Genomic DNA, 18037 nt, shown 5'->3' on the forward strand with positions numbered 1-18037 from the left:
GCAGGAGAGGAGTGGCTGGAAGTTCAGCTGCATCTCTGCCCCCCAGGGCGGAATGTGAGGCAGCCTTTCCAGAAAGCATGTACCAGTGATAAAACCATGTACGGGTGGTTAAGGATCTGCTTGCCGATGCAGGGCACACAGGTACGATCCCTGGTCTGGGAACTAAGATCCCACATGCCACCGGGCAACTAAGCCTGCATGCTACAACTATGAGCCTGTGCCCTCGAGCCCGTGCTCCACAACAAGAGAAGGCACCGCGATGAGAAGCCCGTGCACCCCGACCAGAAAAAAGGAAAGCCCGGGCAGCAGCAGGGACCCAGGGCAGCCATAAAAAAATAAATAACATATTTTAAAAAATCGTGTACCAGTCTACTGGAAGGGACTTCAAATGTAGAGAAGCATGTGGAATATGATCCCAGTTGTAAAGTCAAGAGTAACAGAATGAATATTTATATATAATTATGTGAGCTGGTTCCCCTGGTGGCTCAGACGGTAAAGGACCCACCTGCCAATGCAGGAAACCCGGGTTCCATCCCTGAGTTGGGAAGATCCCCTGGAGAAGGGAATGGCAACCCACTTCAGTATTCTTGCCTGGAGAATCCCATGGGCAGAGGAGTTCAGGGAGTGATAAAGAGTGGGACAAAACTGGGCTACTAACACTTTCATTTTCATATGAACATTGAGGAGGACGAGGGGACACACTTCAGATAATTAACACTGGCTGCCTGAGGTTGGGAGAGATGGAGTGAAAGGTGAAGTTAGGAAGAGGAGAGAAAGAGAGGAATGGGAAAGAAAACGGTAAGTCAAAGGGAGAAAAGTGAATGAAGGTGTCCATAAACTACAGAGCTTGTCTGCTAGGATATCTGCCTGCATATATGCACAGAGCAATGGATGGAAACATTTTCAATAAAATGTGACTCTCCTCAACAGGGTGCTGATGCTGTCTAGAGGGTTGTCCTGGGAGTCAGAAGATGCTATTACGTGTCAAGATGAGGGAACTGCCTGAAGCTCCATCTCAAGAGGAGCTCCAAGTTCTGACAGTCTGCCAACACCCAGGCCAGTGTTTTTCCTTCATCCCACATCCGCCTCACCAAGTCATCATGAACCAGACATATTCCGGTGATTGACTTGTTGAACGTGGGACTCCGATTCTTAGTCATTCTCTCAGACTAAGAGTGTGAATCAAAACAGATGACAATCCTCTCACTTTAGGTGGGAGAGTTTCGCCCGGTCAGCCACGAACGAGTACTGTAATCATGATGTCAAAACAGCAACCACATTGCAGTTTAAAAATAACTGGAAATGCCCACTTGAACTAAGAACTACATGACAAGCATGAGGCTAACGGGTGGGACCAGTAGATGATTTTTGACATGAACCCATGTTCAGACACAGGAACTCAACGTCCCTGAGAGCCGTGCTCTGGGTGCATGGTCTGTGCAAAGCATTTTGCAAGCATTCTTTGAATTAACATTGCCAAACCCCCCCCATAAATTTCCCCTTCTACTGATCAAGAAACTGAGGCTCAGTGTGGTTAGGCAACTTGCTCAAGGTTTCATAGCTGGTGTATGGTAGGACCGGAATTAAAATCCAGAGCAGCTTGACTCCAGAACGCACACTTTAAACCCTCCAATACAAGGATATGACTCCAAATTGGGAGATTTTTCAGGTTTTAGTCATCTTGATTGCTATGTGTGTCCATGGTGATCTAGGACAGCTTTTCAAGCTGCCAGTGGTAGCTTAATTATGGTGTGCTCTTGATATTGTTGGAATGTGACATTAATCAGTGTACTCGTCTGCAGTGGGATATGACTCGCAGGTGTAATTTATGTGTCCTTTGGTGTGTTATTAATGTGTGCTCTCAATGGAGGTTTAATTTTGGAAGTGCTTTTCCATATCATTGTGCAGACAAGAGATAATTGGAGAAGCAGGAAAGGAAGGCGACCTGCTGCTCTCTCAAAGGTCACCAGTGACCACCAAGACGCCCTCTTCTGCTTCTTCTCCACTTTGCTTCCTCCTCCACAGGATGGTTGTCCCCTTCCAGTCCGGGTCCTCCTATCGTTATGGAGATCCAGGTGTGTAGAGGTGGAGATCTTGGTAGAGTCATTATTTCCCATGGCTCAGTCAATTCCAAAGCCTTCTTCCCCAAACTCCTCTAAGCTGACGTACAGCATCTGCTGAGGTGTCTCTTATGCTGGGGAACTCCTTCCTAACAATACCGTATTTTCAACTTTGGGCAGCTGTGCTGTTTTTCCCTCATTCAATGTAGGGAAGGACTTAATATACAGAGGGTCTCTGCTTATTGCTGCTAATTCCAACCTTTAAACAGCAGACATCATGTCTAGTCTCTTTCAGTTGGCAACCCCTTAAGGAGTTGAACATGGGGAATATTCACCCTCTGAATTTTTTTCAGGCTGAATATTTATACTCCCTTATACTCTTATGCTTCCTTGGTAGCTCAGATGGTAAAGAATCCATCTGCAATGCGGGAGACCTGGGTTCAATCCCTGGGTTGGGAAGATCCCCTGGAGGAGGGCATGGCAAACCACCCAAGTATTCTTGCCTAAAGAAGCCCCACGAACAGAGAAGCCTTGTGGGGTCCGTGGGGTCACAAAGAGTTGGACACGGCTGAGCGACTAAGCACAACACAACATACTCATGATGAGGCTTGAACATGATCAAGTTTATCTGTTTTCATCCTCAATCTCAGTGCTGAGAACTGAATATAAGACTCAGGTGAGGCCTGACTAGAAAAGCCTGGAATTTGAGATTTTGACCTTCTTTGTTCTACACACTCTACTCCTATTAATGCAACCCTAAATTGCTCTCTCCAGTGAGAGCTAGAGCACAATAGGGATCCCTAGGGAGTGGCTGAAGCTCACTCAGGCTGCTTTCACAGAGCTCTCTCACCCTGTGCTGACACAGTAGAGCTTCTTGGGGGAAGCTTACTTGGCCCATATGTTTTTTGCCTTGTAAGTTGCACTGCACCACCATAACCCACTGAGAGCTCTTTGGATAGGAATTCTCCCATCTAACTCGTTTGTCATCCCCTCCCAGTTCAGTGGCATCTACAGATTTGATAAGGATCTTCCTATGCCTTCATTCAAGTATTCACAAATTTGTTTTAGCAGGAGAGAGTCAAGGACAAAAACCTTATCTCAGGGCCCTGGAGAGCTCCTGAAGTGACAAGCTGAACAGGAATGAATTAATCAGCAAGCCCTAGGCACGGTTCTTGAAGTGGTTACAAGTCCACCTTTCTAACTGTATTATTACATTAGCTAGAGTTTTTCATGTTACTTAAAAGGATATCATAAAAACTTTATTACACACCATGTGGAAATTCAAATACACTGTGCAGATTGCATTTCCCTGATCTAACCATCTAATAATTACAAACACCCTCAGAAAAAAAAAGGAAGGAAGGGAGGGAGGGAGAAAAGAAAAGCAGAGTGCTTCAAAAGGATTCATTATTAAATGATTACCCTGATTTTAGGAATCAAATCAATGTTAGTTCCCAGACTATCTTTTCTTGAAAACCATCCCTGTTGCTGCTAGATGACTGGGCAGAAACAACATCTGGTCTGGGCCTTTGAATGTTGCCCTCATCTTATTTTTGAAAACTGAAATAGCCTTGCCCATCTTCATTCATCTTTCGAACTTTGTCAAGGGCCTGCTCTCTATCCAGCACTGAGCTAGCTCCCGGGGGTCAGAGTATGGGAAATTCATGGGCCTGCATCGAGACAATCAGCATCTTCACTTCTTCCTTATTCCTCGACTCCTTCTATATCTCCAGCCAAGGATGAGTGACCTCATGTTCAAGTTCTCTTTTGCCCAATGGCCAGGGGTTCTTGAATTAAAAACTGTCAGGTAGGTTCTTCTCTCTCCAGAACCCTCAGCTCTCCCTTTCAGTCCAAAGGACATTATCTTTTCTGAGCTGGAAAGGCATGGTGCATTTCCATCATCACAGCTGTGTTATCTTATTGGGCCTGAGCAGCAGGTTAATTTCTTCCTCATCCTTCTTGCTCTGAGTATAAACTTAAATGCTCATTTCCCCAAGATCTCAGTCTCCTCTGGGCTGTGGCCCTTCTGACACTAGTGTATTAGGACTATTTTATTTGCAGTGATCACAAACCAAATGCAAACCAGCTAAAGCGAAACAAGTGATACATCAGCTCACATAATTGAAAAGTCTGAGGATGAGCCATGTTTCAGGAAGGGTCCTGTTCAGGGCTGCAGACAACATCATCAGCCAATCACTCTCTCTGTCGCTCAGTTCTCCTTGGCTTCATTCTCAAAGGACATGTTTGGCCTCCCAGAAGCTCTAGGTTTTATCTTCACTGCCGCAGAGCAGAAAAAGAAAAGTATTTCTCATACTGTAGTTAAAAGCACTGGATGCGCAGTGATTGGACCTTGGCTTGAGTCACATGCCTACCCTGACCAATCGCCATGGTAAGATGATGCTGTGCTCTGATTGGTCACAGGTCCACTGTGGAGCTGGGGTTAGAGACAGTTCCATCTGCTGCTTGAACTGGGTCTAGGCAGGTCCTCAGAGGAAAGTTTGGGTACTGTCGTTGACAGAAAGGGGAATAAATGTTGAATTATTATTATTTTTTAAAGAATGCCTAGAAGAGTTCTTCCATGTTCATAAGGTACTTGGCACAGAGTACCTGCACAGTACATTTTAAAAAATGACTTTAAAAACTGTGGCATCCACTATAGTCTTGCATGTTCATCTTTTTCTGATGTCCTTACCAATGGTAAGCTGATCCTTGTAGTTGTCTACATAGCAACCATTCTCCCTTTCTCCCTTGTGAGTCAAACTTGATCTGGCTAAGGAATCCATCCTTAAGGGAAGATAATGTTTGAGACAATCCCTGACTGATCTAGACTAATTAGTCTCAAACTACGTAAATGCCAGCTCTCTATTAGTTTATGACAATCATTCAAATATCATGACCAGATACACCAGATTGATTAATGTTTGCTTCAGTGATCTTGTTTCTAGGAGAAAATCCAGCATAGGATGTAAGGTACTCATAGAACTTGACCTACAGCTCTTAAAGTTGCCTGACACAGCCAGTTGGACCCAAATTCAACAAGAAGTTATGTGCATCCAAACTTGTGCTGGGCAATCTCCACGTGTGCTGGGAGGAGAGGGTGACAGTGTTCTTTGTCCTTATGCCTGGAGTGGTCACCCAGCCTCGATGTCATGCCTGTCTTACTTCTTACACCTACTCTGGCCTCGTTCCCACTGTGTGATGCTTAGTCGCTGGTGTATGTGTCCTCAGCCAAGTGTGGGAGTGCCTTGAGCCTAGTCCAGGGTCTGGCACAAAGTGGGGGCAAAGCGGGTGGTCTCCCTCCTTCTCTGGGGAGCTCTGTGTCTCTTTGAGGGAGACTCCACTGAACCACAAGATGACCCAGTGAGCTTTAAGTGGTGTGGTGCTGACGACAGCCTGGGCCCCAAGGCCCATCAATCCTGTCATCATGCTCAGTGAAAGACGGAGGAGGCCTGGGTGGTCAGAGGAGTCAAATAGCCACAGGATGAATGGATTTATAGAGAAGGAGGGGATGGGAGGACAGTCAGGGAGAGAGGACAGCCCTGGAGTAGGAGGGAGGGGACCGACCCCAGGGACATTGAGGGCCTCAGCCCTCTGCATCTGGTGAGGCTCTCCCAGGCTCTGTCCCAGCCCCTGGGTATTCAGGGCAGCTGAGCCTGTGACTCCACTGATGGAGGGTGGGGTCCAAGTCCTAGTTAAAATCTCCATGGGAATTTGTTTACTGGCTTCAAGTCCTGGCTCTGCTGTCCACGAGGTGAGTAGCCTAGGGCAGAGGTTTTGCCATATTTGGTTATCAGTTTCCTTGTGATTTTGTCCTTCATCACTTGGTAGCAGTTAGTTACTGGGCATATTGACTCTTCATCCTACAGATATGGAGAGGGAAGAAGGGACATAGAAGGCAGAAATACTAGAACTGAGGTTCTTCTCCTGGCAGATCATAGCAGTATACTCACCTGAGCTTTTCCATAATCCTTTGTATCCTATCTTTTGCCTTATTTCAATCTCTAATACTCAAAGGAAGTGAAAGTGTTAGCCGCTCAATCTTGTCTGACTCTTTGAAATCCCATGGACTGTAGAACACCAGGCTCCTCTGTCCATGGGATTTCCCTGGCAAGAATACTGGAGTGGGTTGCCATTTCCTTCTCCAGGGAATCTTCTTGACCCAGGGATCAAACCCAGGTCTCCTGCATTGCAGGCAGATTCTTTTACCATCTGAGCCACCAGGGAATCTCATGGGTTATCAAAAATGCCAGAAGCTAGCAGTGCCAGAAAAACCAAGGAAAGGAAACTGAAAAACTGGCTATTTCTTCTTTCTTGTTAACTCAACAATCTCCTGATCTGCTGTCTGTGTTTTTGGAAGAGGGATCATAGAGGCCAATGCATGCATCAGCGATCCTGATGTTTCTATCAAATGAATCACTTGAAACGGGATCTTCAGTTTACTTGAGCAGAACCATGTCAGGGCTGCTCAAAATGAAAGGTGTCCAGGCCCTGCATTTGGAAGTGGACAAGTTTTCATCACAGCAAAGGTAGAAAGCTTGCATTAGAGCCTGGCGCTTCCTAAAGCCTTGAGCTTTCAGCTTGGTTGGAATCGACTTTCTTTAAAAACAAAAGAAACCTACGTATACCAAGGTTAGTAAGGAATGAATGAAGCCCAGGCCAGCTTCCATGGTGGTAAAGTAACACCACCCACAAGCCACAAAACCCCAGTCCGAGGGAAAAATGAGGCTGACTCTTTGCCCATTGTGTCTTTTATTCGCTCCTTTCCTCCCTCCTTTCTTTCTCACACACCAGGGTGGTTAAAGACACGGTGTCATTTGTACAGATCAGGCTCTCTTCTTGTAAGTTTCCAGTTAAACATTCTTTTGTAGCTGACACCTATTAATAATTTAAAATGCCTGCTCTTTTGAACAATGATCAAAATTAAGCTATCACCCACAGGGGGATATTTACATACAGTTAGTCGGCAGCTGTTTAACAGCCTTTTCCACTCAAGATTTCTCGCGACCCTCACATATCATTTGCAAGCAGAAGAATATTTGGTTACTGTACGATTTTTTTTCTTTCTTGTATTGACAAATGGCCACTGGGAATCACTTAGGAAGTAAATAAGGTAATTCTTTGTGATTTCTGCTGGCTGCTGAAGTTGCAGGAGAAGGGCAATTACTTTTAGATCCCTCTACATGCAATTTACTAATAAGCTACAGAATGCAGAAACATGTAATTAGTAATTACCATAGTATGTAGCAGTGCAGTGCTTACCCAGTCAGTCTGTGGGCCTATAATCTAGTGGCAGAAAATGAATTGAGCTTGGTTCACCCAAGCAAGCCCCGGCATATTTAGAGAGAGTTGTGATGATAGACTTAATGGCTGTTTATAGAGACTGTGGAGACACAGAAAACATTGTTACATCCAGCCTCTTACCTGACCCCATGGTGAGGCTGATGTGCAGTAGTCTCCTTGCCTCCACTTTTAATAACAAGCCAGATTCAAACAATGATGAGGACCTGTCTAAAATCACAGGCTAATGAGCAGTGGACCCAGGCCCGAATCCTAAACTTCAGGCTTCAGGCTCATCCCTGTGAGCCACCAGGGCATTCCTAGTCACACTACTGGATGAGTGATGCCATCTCCCAGGGCTCAGACATGGACAGCACTCAGGATCCAAAGACATATTTCATGGCAGAATTACCGGCTCTGAGGAGAAGAATGTAGAAAAGGAAATAAAACAAGTGTCTTATTTCAGCGGGGGAGGGCAGGCACTGCACACTCGACGTCTACTCCCTTATTATCATGCCCATCTCATAGGAGAGATAACTGAGACTCAGTGGAGGGCCAGTCAAGGTTAGATAGGATCACTCAGTGTTAAGTGACAGAGCTGGAGTGTGACTCCGGGTAAGTTTGATCTCAATGACAAGGCTTTTCCCAACCCAGGGATCAGATCCATGTCTCCTGCAGCTCCTGCATTGGCAAGCGGATTCTTTACCACCCGGGAAGCCCTCTCTCCCTCACACCAGGAAGTTATTCTGATGGAGTGACTCTTTAGATCAGTGAACTGAGTGTATCTGCATGAAATATCTCAAAATATTTAGTGCAAAAGAGGGGAGTTCACAGATGCAGGATCTTAAAACTGATGACTATCACCCAGTAATTTCAATTTCAGTAATTTGTCTTAAAAAAAAAGACAATCCAAAAACTGCAGATAAGAGTTAATGCACAAATATAACAAACAAAGATGTTCTTTATGATAGTAAAACCTGGAGAAAGAACATAAGTACCCAAAACACAGTAATAGAGAAGAAAGTTGTGGTTATAGCTATATGGTAGTATACTAGGCAACCATGAAAAATAAAATTTTCAATGAAGAATTTCTAATAAAATAGGAAAGGCCTTAAAACCTAATGAAGAGTGAAGCAAAATGTTATGTAGAGTAAGAATTCATTTAGGCAAAATAATATTTATGGAGAAATATAAGCCAAAATTCTGTTTAGTAATTTAAGAGGTGACTTTATTTATTAAATAACAGCTTAATTGAGATATAATTCATGTACCAAAAAATTCACCTTTTTATATGTGTAATATTTATGGGTATTGGACTTCCCTGGTGGCTCAGCTGGTAAAGAATCTGCCTGCAATGCAGGAGACCTGGGTTCGATTCCTGGGTTGGGAAGATCCCCTGGAGAAGGAAGGGAATGGCTACCCACTCCAGTATTCTGGCCTGGAGAATTCCATACAGTCCATGGGGTCGCAAAGAGTTGGACATGACTGAGCGACTTTCACTTTCACTATGGGTATTAGTTTATTCTCAGAGTACAACCATTCAGTTCAGTTCAGTCCCTCAGTCATGTCTGACTCTTTGCGACCCCATGAATCACAGCACGCCAGGCCTCCCTGTCCATCACCAACTCCCGGAGTTCACTCAGACTCACGTCCATCAAGTCGGTGATGCCATCCAGCCATCTCATCCTCTGTTGTCCCCTTCTCCTCCTGCCCCCAATCCCTCCCAGCCATCAGAGTCTTTTCCAATGAGTCAACTTTTCGTTTGAGGTGGCCAAAGTACTGGAGTTTCAGCTTTAGCATCATTCCTTCCAAAGAAATCCCAAGGCTGATCTCCTTCAGAATGGACTGGTTGGATCTCCTTGCAGTCCAAGGGACTCTCAAGAGTCTTCTCCAACACCACAGTTCAGAAGCATCAGTTCTTCGGCACTCAGCCTTCTTCACAGTCCAACTCTCACATCCATACATGACTACTGGAAAAACCGTAGCCTTGACTAGACAGACCATTACTAATTTTAGAAAAATTTCATACCATACTCATTAACTGTACTCTCTCATTACTCTCACCTTCCCAAGCCCCTGCTGAACAAGAGAACATTTTCTGTCTCTACGTATTTGCCAATTCTGGATACTTTTTATAAATGGAATCATACACATGTGATCATTTGTAACTAACAATTCTCTTAGCATAATGTTTTCAAGGTTCATTCATGTTGTAGCCTTTACTGGTACTTAATTCCTTTTCAAGGCTGAATAATATTTCATTATATGCATATATCACATTTTGTTGATTTGTAACTTGATAGATATTTGGATTGTTTCCATGTTTTGGCTATCACGACTTTTGGTGATATAAATAGCAATATACAACATGCTTTCAATTCTCTTGGGATTGTACTGGGAAGTAGAATTGCTTGTAACTCCATTTTTAACATTTTGAGGAACTGCCAAACTGTTTTTCAACATGGTTGCACCATTCTATATTCCCACTAGCAATCACTGAAGTCTCCAACTTTTCCACATCACTGCAAATGCTTGTTGTCTGTCTTTTTAATTTTAACCATACAATAGGTGTAAAGAAGTATATAATTTTGGCTTTGATTTACATTTCCTAATGACTAACAATGTTGGTCATCTTTTAATGTGTTCATACCTTCTTTCAAGAAATGTCTATTGAAACTCTTGGCCAATTTTTAAGTTGAGTTCTTTGTTATTTTGTTTTTGAGTTGTAAGCATATATTCTGAATCATAGTCCCTTATAAGTATATGATTTGCAAATACTTTCCCCCATTCTATAAGTTGCCTTCCCATTTTCTTGATAATATTGTTGACAACACAAAATTTTTGAATTTTAAGGAAGTCCAAATTCTTTATTTTTTCTTTCGTCATTTGTGCCTAAGCCAAGGTCATGAAGATTTACTTGTAGGTTTTCTTCTAAGAGTTTAACAGTTTTAGATCTTGCATTTAGAGTTATAGTCTATTTGTATATGTTGTGAGGTAAGAATTATTCTTTTGCATGTGGGCATCAGTTGTCCTAAACCTTTTCTTGAAACAGCTCTTCTTTCTCTATTGAACTGCCTTGACACAAAAATCAATTACCTATAGATGTAGGAATTTTATTTCTGGACTTTCAATTCCATCCCATTTACCTACATGTCTATGCTTATGCTAGGACCATGCTGTCTTGATTATTACAGTTTCTTAATTGAAGCTTTGAAACTGGGAAGCTAGAGTTCTCCATTTCCCAAATGGGATGGATGATGGTGAGAGTTGTACAACCATGTGAATGTACTTAAGGCCACTAAACTGTAAAGTTAAATATGGTTAACATAGCATGTTTTATATTATGTGACTTTCACTACAATAAAAAAAAAGATTAAAAAATTCTAAGAGAGGATGGGTTTCAACTCAGTGGGGGAAAAAAAAAGAGCTCTCCAACTTTGTTCTTCTTTTGAAAGGTCTTTTTGGCTATTTTGAGACCCTGGCAACCCCACATGAACTTTAGAATTGCCTTGTCAATTTCCCCAGAAAAGGCAATGGGGATTTTAGCAGGGATCGCGTTGAATCTGCAGATCTGTTCACAGGGGTTGTCTCTCCATTGACAAAATGACGGCTGTGCCCACTTCAAATCCTATGGCTTATCCCCCCAAGCTGAGAGTGAATGCATCTTTCCCTGCCAAGACTGGTGCAGCTCCAGGGAATGAAGGCTGGCTGGGAAATTACATCTACACAAGACAGCCTATTAGGGCAAGGCGGCTGCTCCCCGGAGGCCAGTCCTCGGCCACTCCATACACCATGCGGCTTCTATTACTTAGGCCAGAAAGGCTTTAAATACCTCCGGGCACCCCTCCCCTATTTCCTGTGGAATACTATTTCACAGTCTAATAGATCTTCCTGCGGGGAATTTCTCCTGTTACTTAGCCCACATTTCCTTTCTCGTTTTCATCTGCTGCTTCCTCAGGATCATGCCATTGCAGATGGATTCGCCTACATGGGATTCCCACGTTTCATAGCCTCAGAGCACATAACTCCTTCCCTGTTACTCGGTAAATTTTACAGACAAGGGCTCAGGAAGGAGGTCCCTCCTGAGGTGAAGGTCGACACCAAGCCCCCTTGTCTTGTAAAGCTCAGAGCAAATGCGGCCCATTCAAGGACACTAAGGAACCAAGGTCCTCCTCGTCAAGAACTGGGGGAGACCTTGTTACAGCCTTGGGAAGGATGGCTCACTTTTCTGGGCTCCTTCATTTGTGGTATGAAGCCAGGGCTCTATTTTCCTTGCAAAAAGGGCAGGGTGTTGAGTGCCTGCTTGGTAAGCTCAGGAGAACTGGCCCCCAGGGCCATGGTGGGCCTCACTCATCACTCTGGAGGAGAATGGAGGGGCTTTGGAGGTTCTAGGGGCAGAGAGAGAAGCTGGGAAGGAGAAAGACTCGGAACCAGCTTTGTAAACTCAGGTTCTCTGTCATTGCTTTGCCCGAATTATCCATTTGTTCTTGATCCAGACTGCAAGGTAAGAGGTGAAGTCACCAGCTTGAGCCAAGGAGCAAGCTAGGGAACAGGGTTGGGGCTCAGACCCATACTGGATTTTCTCCAAAAAATGCTCTTTCTGATGCATTGCTGGATCTCAGTTTTCTCATCTATGGGATGGAGCTAATGCCGTATCACAGGGCTGCTGAGAGAGCCGAGGGGGAGAATATAGGTGAAAAAAAAATTGGGCTCAATAAATGTTATATTACTTCCTGCCTTTCTCCCTTTGGATGGTTGATCAGGGCCATTTCTCCAAGTAATTTAGCAAGGCGAGTATCTGCGGTCCCTCTCCTCCCAGACTCCTGCCCTGCACTGATAAGTTTTATTAGCAAAGAGGGAAGGGATTTTCTACGACCAAATTTCTTCTGGGCTTTCCAGGAGAAATTGATGGAGCTGCCCGGCTCCTTAGCCAGCACCTCATCCTGACGGGATTGCCTGGCCTATACGGGGACTGCGTGCTGCAGAAACGTTTCCAGCCTAGGGAGGGAGGGCATGGCAATGTTATTCTTCTGAAGGGGAAAATCATCATTTGGCTTCTTGGGTTTATGTACCCAGGGCACCGGGGAAGCAGCTGGAATTTGCCTGGAAACCACAGTGCTGTCTGCTTGGTTCTCAACAGGCGACTGGGGACAAGACTGCGTTTGACGGTGCGTCACCTGCCTTTCTGTTCTGCATAATAAAAACCAATTTTTGGAGCATCTCATTGGTTCCGTGTTGTTTCATTTCCTGAAAAGGGGTGTGTGTGTGTGTGTGTGTGCGCACGCACATGTGTGTACACACATATGACTTTGTGTATGAATGTATATGTATGTGAGTATGTAGGCAGAATATATGTATGTGGCTGTGTGCAGGTCTGTATGTATGAAAGCGTGAGTGTGTGCATTTATGTGTATGAATATATTTGTGTGTGTGTGTCTGTGTGCAGGGGACTTATGTACCTGTCTGTGTGTGTGAATGGATGGGTATGTGTATGTGTGGATGTATCATGGTTAGGGCACAAGTGTGTGTGTGAGTACATTTATCTGATGTGCTTCTGTGGATATCCGTGTTTGTTTCTGTTTCCATTGGATGTTCGGTGCAGGTCCCTGAGACGTCCTGAGGTGTTAAAGTTTTGGGAGATGTAGAGACCCATGTGCAGATGTCCCGTCATTCTACTTGAGAAACAGTAGAGAGTGAGAGAGTGTCCACCCAAACTGAAGCCTGGGTCTGCCCTGAGCAACCTGGACATCTCAGGCAAGACTTCCTGTTCGCTGACTCCTGATGGCAACAAGGGCACCTCCTACTCAACCTGCTCTGCCCTCTACTTCCTCCTGGAGGCCTTCTGACTCTGACTCCTCCCATTCCACACCTGGACTGAACTCCTGTCTCTGAGCTGCACTGACGTCAGCATGATAAATTCCACCCTGAATTGGCCCAGGCTCTACCTACACATCTGCTCCCCACTCTGGGCTGCAGAGTTGTCCTGTATCCGAGGACCCTGGACTCTTACGGTGCCTCTCAAATGCACAACACATTCCGCAAATGGTGTGGAACGAGTAAATGAATGGGCGGGTGTTCTTGGTGTCTCAGTGTTCTTTCTCATCTGTAAATTGTGGGTAAAAATACTTTGTATAGATTACCTGAGATGAACCATACAAACACACGCTTAGAAGTGCCAAGAGTTAACAGAGCAATGAGGTCCTTTGTGATCTGGGCCACCCCAACAGGTGAATGCAACAGGTATGGTACAAGGAAAACAGGCCTTGGAGTTAGAAGGTTCTAGTTCAAATTCTGGTTCCACCACTCAGCAACTGACTGATCCTTGGTAATGCACTCTGCTCTCAGCCTTCACGTCCTCAATTATAAAAGGCAGCCATGAGCATTTTCCTTACAGGTGTAGAGAAAAGCCTTTACAGGGTGCAGGACACACAGAGACATCCAGTAAAGGCGGGTTAAACAGAGAAATATAGGCGGGGACATGGGCGTTGGCAAAACACTTGGTGTGTATTCAAGGAAGTATCAGGAATCTAGAGCAGAGGGGAGCAGAATGCCCGAGAGAAGAGGGATCTGGGGTGGGGCTTTGGAAAAGCAGGAGGAGAGGCCTCTTGGGATATGGGTGGAAGGTGAAAGCAGTCCTGTGAGGTTGGGGTTTGCATTAGCTTTCTATTGCTGTGACACAAGCTAACAGAACCTTAGTGGGTTAAGACAGCACCCGTTTGTTATCTCACACTGTCTGTAGGTCAGGAGCTCACACACCACTTTCCTGAGTTCTCTGCTCAGGGTCTCACAAGGCTGAAACCAAGGTGTGCCCTAAGCTGTGTTCTCATCTGAAAGCTACAATGGGGAAGGATTTACTCCCGAAGGTAGTTGGAAGAATTTTCTTTGCAATCCTGGAAAAGTTGTTGCCATTTTCTTGCTGGCCATTGGCTGGGGGTCTCTCTCAGCTCCTTGAAGCTGCCATTAGGGTCTAGTCACATGCCCTTTTCATAACATAGCTGACTCTTTCCTTACGTCTTGCTCACTTCCTTTTCTGGAAGGAGTTAAGTGCTTTCAAGTCAGACTCACCAAGGAAATCTCCCTTTCGGATAGCCCAAAGTTGATGGGCACGGGGCTTCAGTCATATCTGCAAAGTGCTGTCATCTTTGCCAAATGTAGCCTAATCATGAGAGTGAGATGGCATCATACTCACAGGTCCCACCCAGATGCAAAATAAGGAGATTATATAGGATCTGTGCACTGAGGGTGGGAGGATGGGCATCTTATAATTCTGCCCACCAGAGGGTTAATAAGCAGTCTTGTCTGGCTGTACTATGAGGATAGAAGTCCATAAAGAAGCCACTTCGCTGTTTGTCCTATACCAAGCATAGCTGAAAAAAAGTCTGTAATGGAAGGGTGACCATATATTCCCATTGGCTTAGACAGTCCTGGTTCATTTCTGTCTTTTGGGGGTTATTATTAATAGTACCTCCTTTCACTCTCCAAAGTGACTCAGACTGGAGGTAAATGCATATTGTGACTCAGGCTAAAGGAAGACGCTCCCCTTCAGAGTCTTTCAGGCTCTTCAGGAAGAAGGTTGGAGACATGTGAGCTGTCTTCCTGGGAAACATAAGTGAAACTGCTCATCCATGGACAGACTTTAAAATGAGAAAATAAAAGAGGAGCACGTACAGAGGCCTTGTTAAACACCAAGTGATTTTGACAAGGCGTCTCTTTGATTTCTCATGACAACCCTAAAAACAGCATCATCCCAAAGTTGAGAAAACTTAGGCTCAGAAGGTGAAACCAGGAAGCGGGGATTTGAACTGCCTGAACCTCACCTCATGTTTGCAGTACCTGCCCCTTCCTAGGCCTCCCAAGTATTCCAATAACTCACCCTGGGCTGAATTCTGAGATGAAATGAGCTCAAGCCATGCATTCCAGGAGCTGTTCTTCTAAAGGGAAGGTCAACCAACTCTTAAGCAGGGGATTTCCTCCTGAGGGTGAAGTAAACAGGCTCTTTCTACCCTAGCATGGAGCTCAAATGTCAGTTCCACAGCAGCGGCGGCTACATCTTCATTGCTGCATCCCCAATGTCTAGCAGTGCTCTCACAGACTACATGGAACCCGTTAAATATTTGTTCAAAGGATGAGTGAATAAACCCTTGACTCAAGGGAAACTCAACTTTAATATCAAAGTCAACTTATCTCTTTGAAAATGCATTCCGACAAAGAATCCACCATGCCCAGCAATTCTTCTACCTGTCTGGCTGAACCATCCTTTCATAAGACCTGGTGTCATGAGAATGAAATAACCCACGTTTTTAAATAACAGCTAAGACCATCAATTTACACGAGTTCTCCAAGGCTGAGAGCAAATTAACCAAACAACGGCCACTTTCATCAACTCATAGGTGGTAACGAGAGAGATCTGCATGGTGTTCTGAGTAACGCACATGAACGTGCTGCATTCGTTTTGACTCAGATTTGTGTGGACGGCGCTGGCAGATCTGAAACCCAATGGGGGAGCTTTTGTATGGGAGGAAGTGATGAGGCTGATTACTCGCCTCACCTTTGTATCCTCACAGATAGTTGTGATTGCTGGGTGATGCCAGTCAGAGCAGGGCTCCTCTCCTACTGCAAGGGGATGACGGGGCATCTGATAGCATTTGCCACAGAATGCCTCCTGATTAATCAGGCTGTTCCAATCTGTGAGTCAGAATTTCTCAGGGAGAGAAATCTGCCTTGAATAGAATTATTCTGAACTCTGACGCCAATGCAAGTAAAGCACTTCAAAAAGTGGAGGCAGCTCTCAGGAAGCCAGGCTTCTTGGCACTGGGACACGAACTTTGTGAGAAAATGGCTCACAAAAAAGAAGAAAAAGAAAGGCTGAGGGATTAACACTTCCATTTCTCAGGAACTGGGGTAGCCATAGAAAGGACACTGTATTTTTCCATTCAAGGCAATTTTATGTAGGGCAGATGTATAATCATTGGGGTCTTTTAGACCCAGGTTTGACACTGTCTTTTACCACTTATTAGCTGTGTAAGCTGTTAAAGAGTTTTCTTGCCTGGAGAATCCCAGGGGTGGGGTAGCCTGGGGGGCTGCCGTCTATGGGGTCGCACAGAGTCAGACACGACTGAAGCGACTTAGCAGCAGCAGCAGCAACCTGTTAAAGAGGAAAACAACAATTACCCCAATTCCCAGGGTTTTGTAGACTGACACACCACAGAAAGAAGTTTACATCTCTTGGTGGGTTTTCAGTGAATGCTAGGGTCTTTCCACATCATACAAACCAAAATAGCAGTAACAAAAGGTAATACGTAGTCTGACGATTTTTTTATAAATACATTTGCAGGAAAAAGTCTTAAAGAGAGGTATACAAATTAAATCACATTGAACACGTTATTTTTACCAAAAATAATACAATCACCCGCAAAATTCAGAAACTCGGGATGTAGAGGGCTGCCCTCCCCATAAGGACTGGTACTCTTCCAGCATGAGGTCACAGCTCTTAGGTCTGTGTTTGCAAATGTTAAGTGAGCCAGCCGACAGTCTCCAGGGGTGTGTAGTCAGACCCCAGGCTTCCGTACAAGACAACTACGCCTGGGCCCATGGTGGAGGTGGCAAAAGTCTGCCGTTTGCAGTGTCTTCCTTCCTGCTGCCTGGCCCCTCTCCCTTCCCGACCAATGGCTGTTCTCAGCCATTGATGACCCTCTGCTTTCTCATCTTGACTTTACCCTTCCTTCCCTCTACTCCTTCATAGACCTGCCCCTTAGAATACTGCTGTCTCTGGTTCTTTTGGGAACTCTGCTCACTCCATTCAAGGAGAGGAATCAGATAATCAAGGGTGTGCGTCTCCCTGGAAAAAAAGGATGCTTTTTTTTTTTCCCCCATTGATTACAGGTCATCACCTTCTCTTTTTTCAGAAGATGGATGAAGTTAAGATCCAAAACCAAGGGAGCCTGGAGAGGCAGCAGGGTCTGTGAAAGTTCCTGAAATATTCACAGTGTAGCTACCCAGAAGCTTGCCAAGCAACTGAGTATTTTTTAATCATTATTACTCTCTTCTAGGGGGGAAAAGGAGTCATTTGTAGCCTGGCAACAGAGATCTGCATGTTCTTCCTTCATGCCAAGCCATAAATACAACCTTCCCTCTGTTAAACCTAATGACGCTAACAGGCTAGTGACCAGGAGGAATTAGGACCATAGCATCAATGTCTATAGTCTCTGGTGGTGTGAACAGGCCAGGAGGAAGTGATGCAGAAACTGGCCCTGTGAACGATGGGCACCAGTAGGAACCCAAACACTCATTGGAAAGGGAGTTCCTACCATACTCAAGGCTCCCTGAGCTTTCATTTCCCCGTCTTCAAAATGGGATTGCTAATCTATCTCTTAATCTTACCAAGAGTCTTTAACAAGATTATAGTCAAAGCCATCTACTCTTATTCAGCAGATACTTGGGGGCCGCTGCATGTGCCAGGCCCCTAGTCAGAAGCACAGCAGGTGCCTAACTGACCATCCTTTCCCTTTGTCCAGATGCACTGCAGACGCTGCAGGGAGGAACTGGTACAATGGCCCTATCTTCTCCTCTTCCGGGCTGTGCTGGAAGGACATGGTGCAGGGCATAGCTTTGGTGCCGCTGCCCTGAGGACAAGTGTACAGGGCAAAGTTTCTGGGTCTGGGGGTCACAGGGCCTGTGTTGCTAGGCAAATGGGGCTTCCC

This window comes from Bison bison, unplaced genomic scaffold (assembly GCF_000754665.1).
Source record: "Bison bison bison isolate TAMUID 2011002044 unplaced genomic scaffold, Bison_UMD1.0 scf7180017864029, whole genome shotgun sequence".
Taxonomy (NCBI): Eukaryota; Metazoa; Chordata; class Mammalia; order Artiodactyla; family Bovidae; genus Bison; species Bison bison.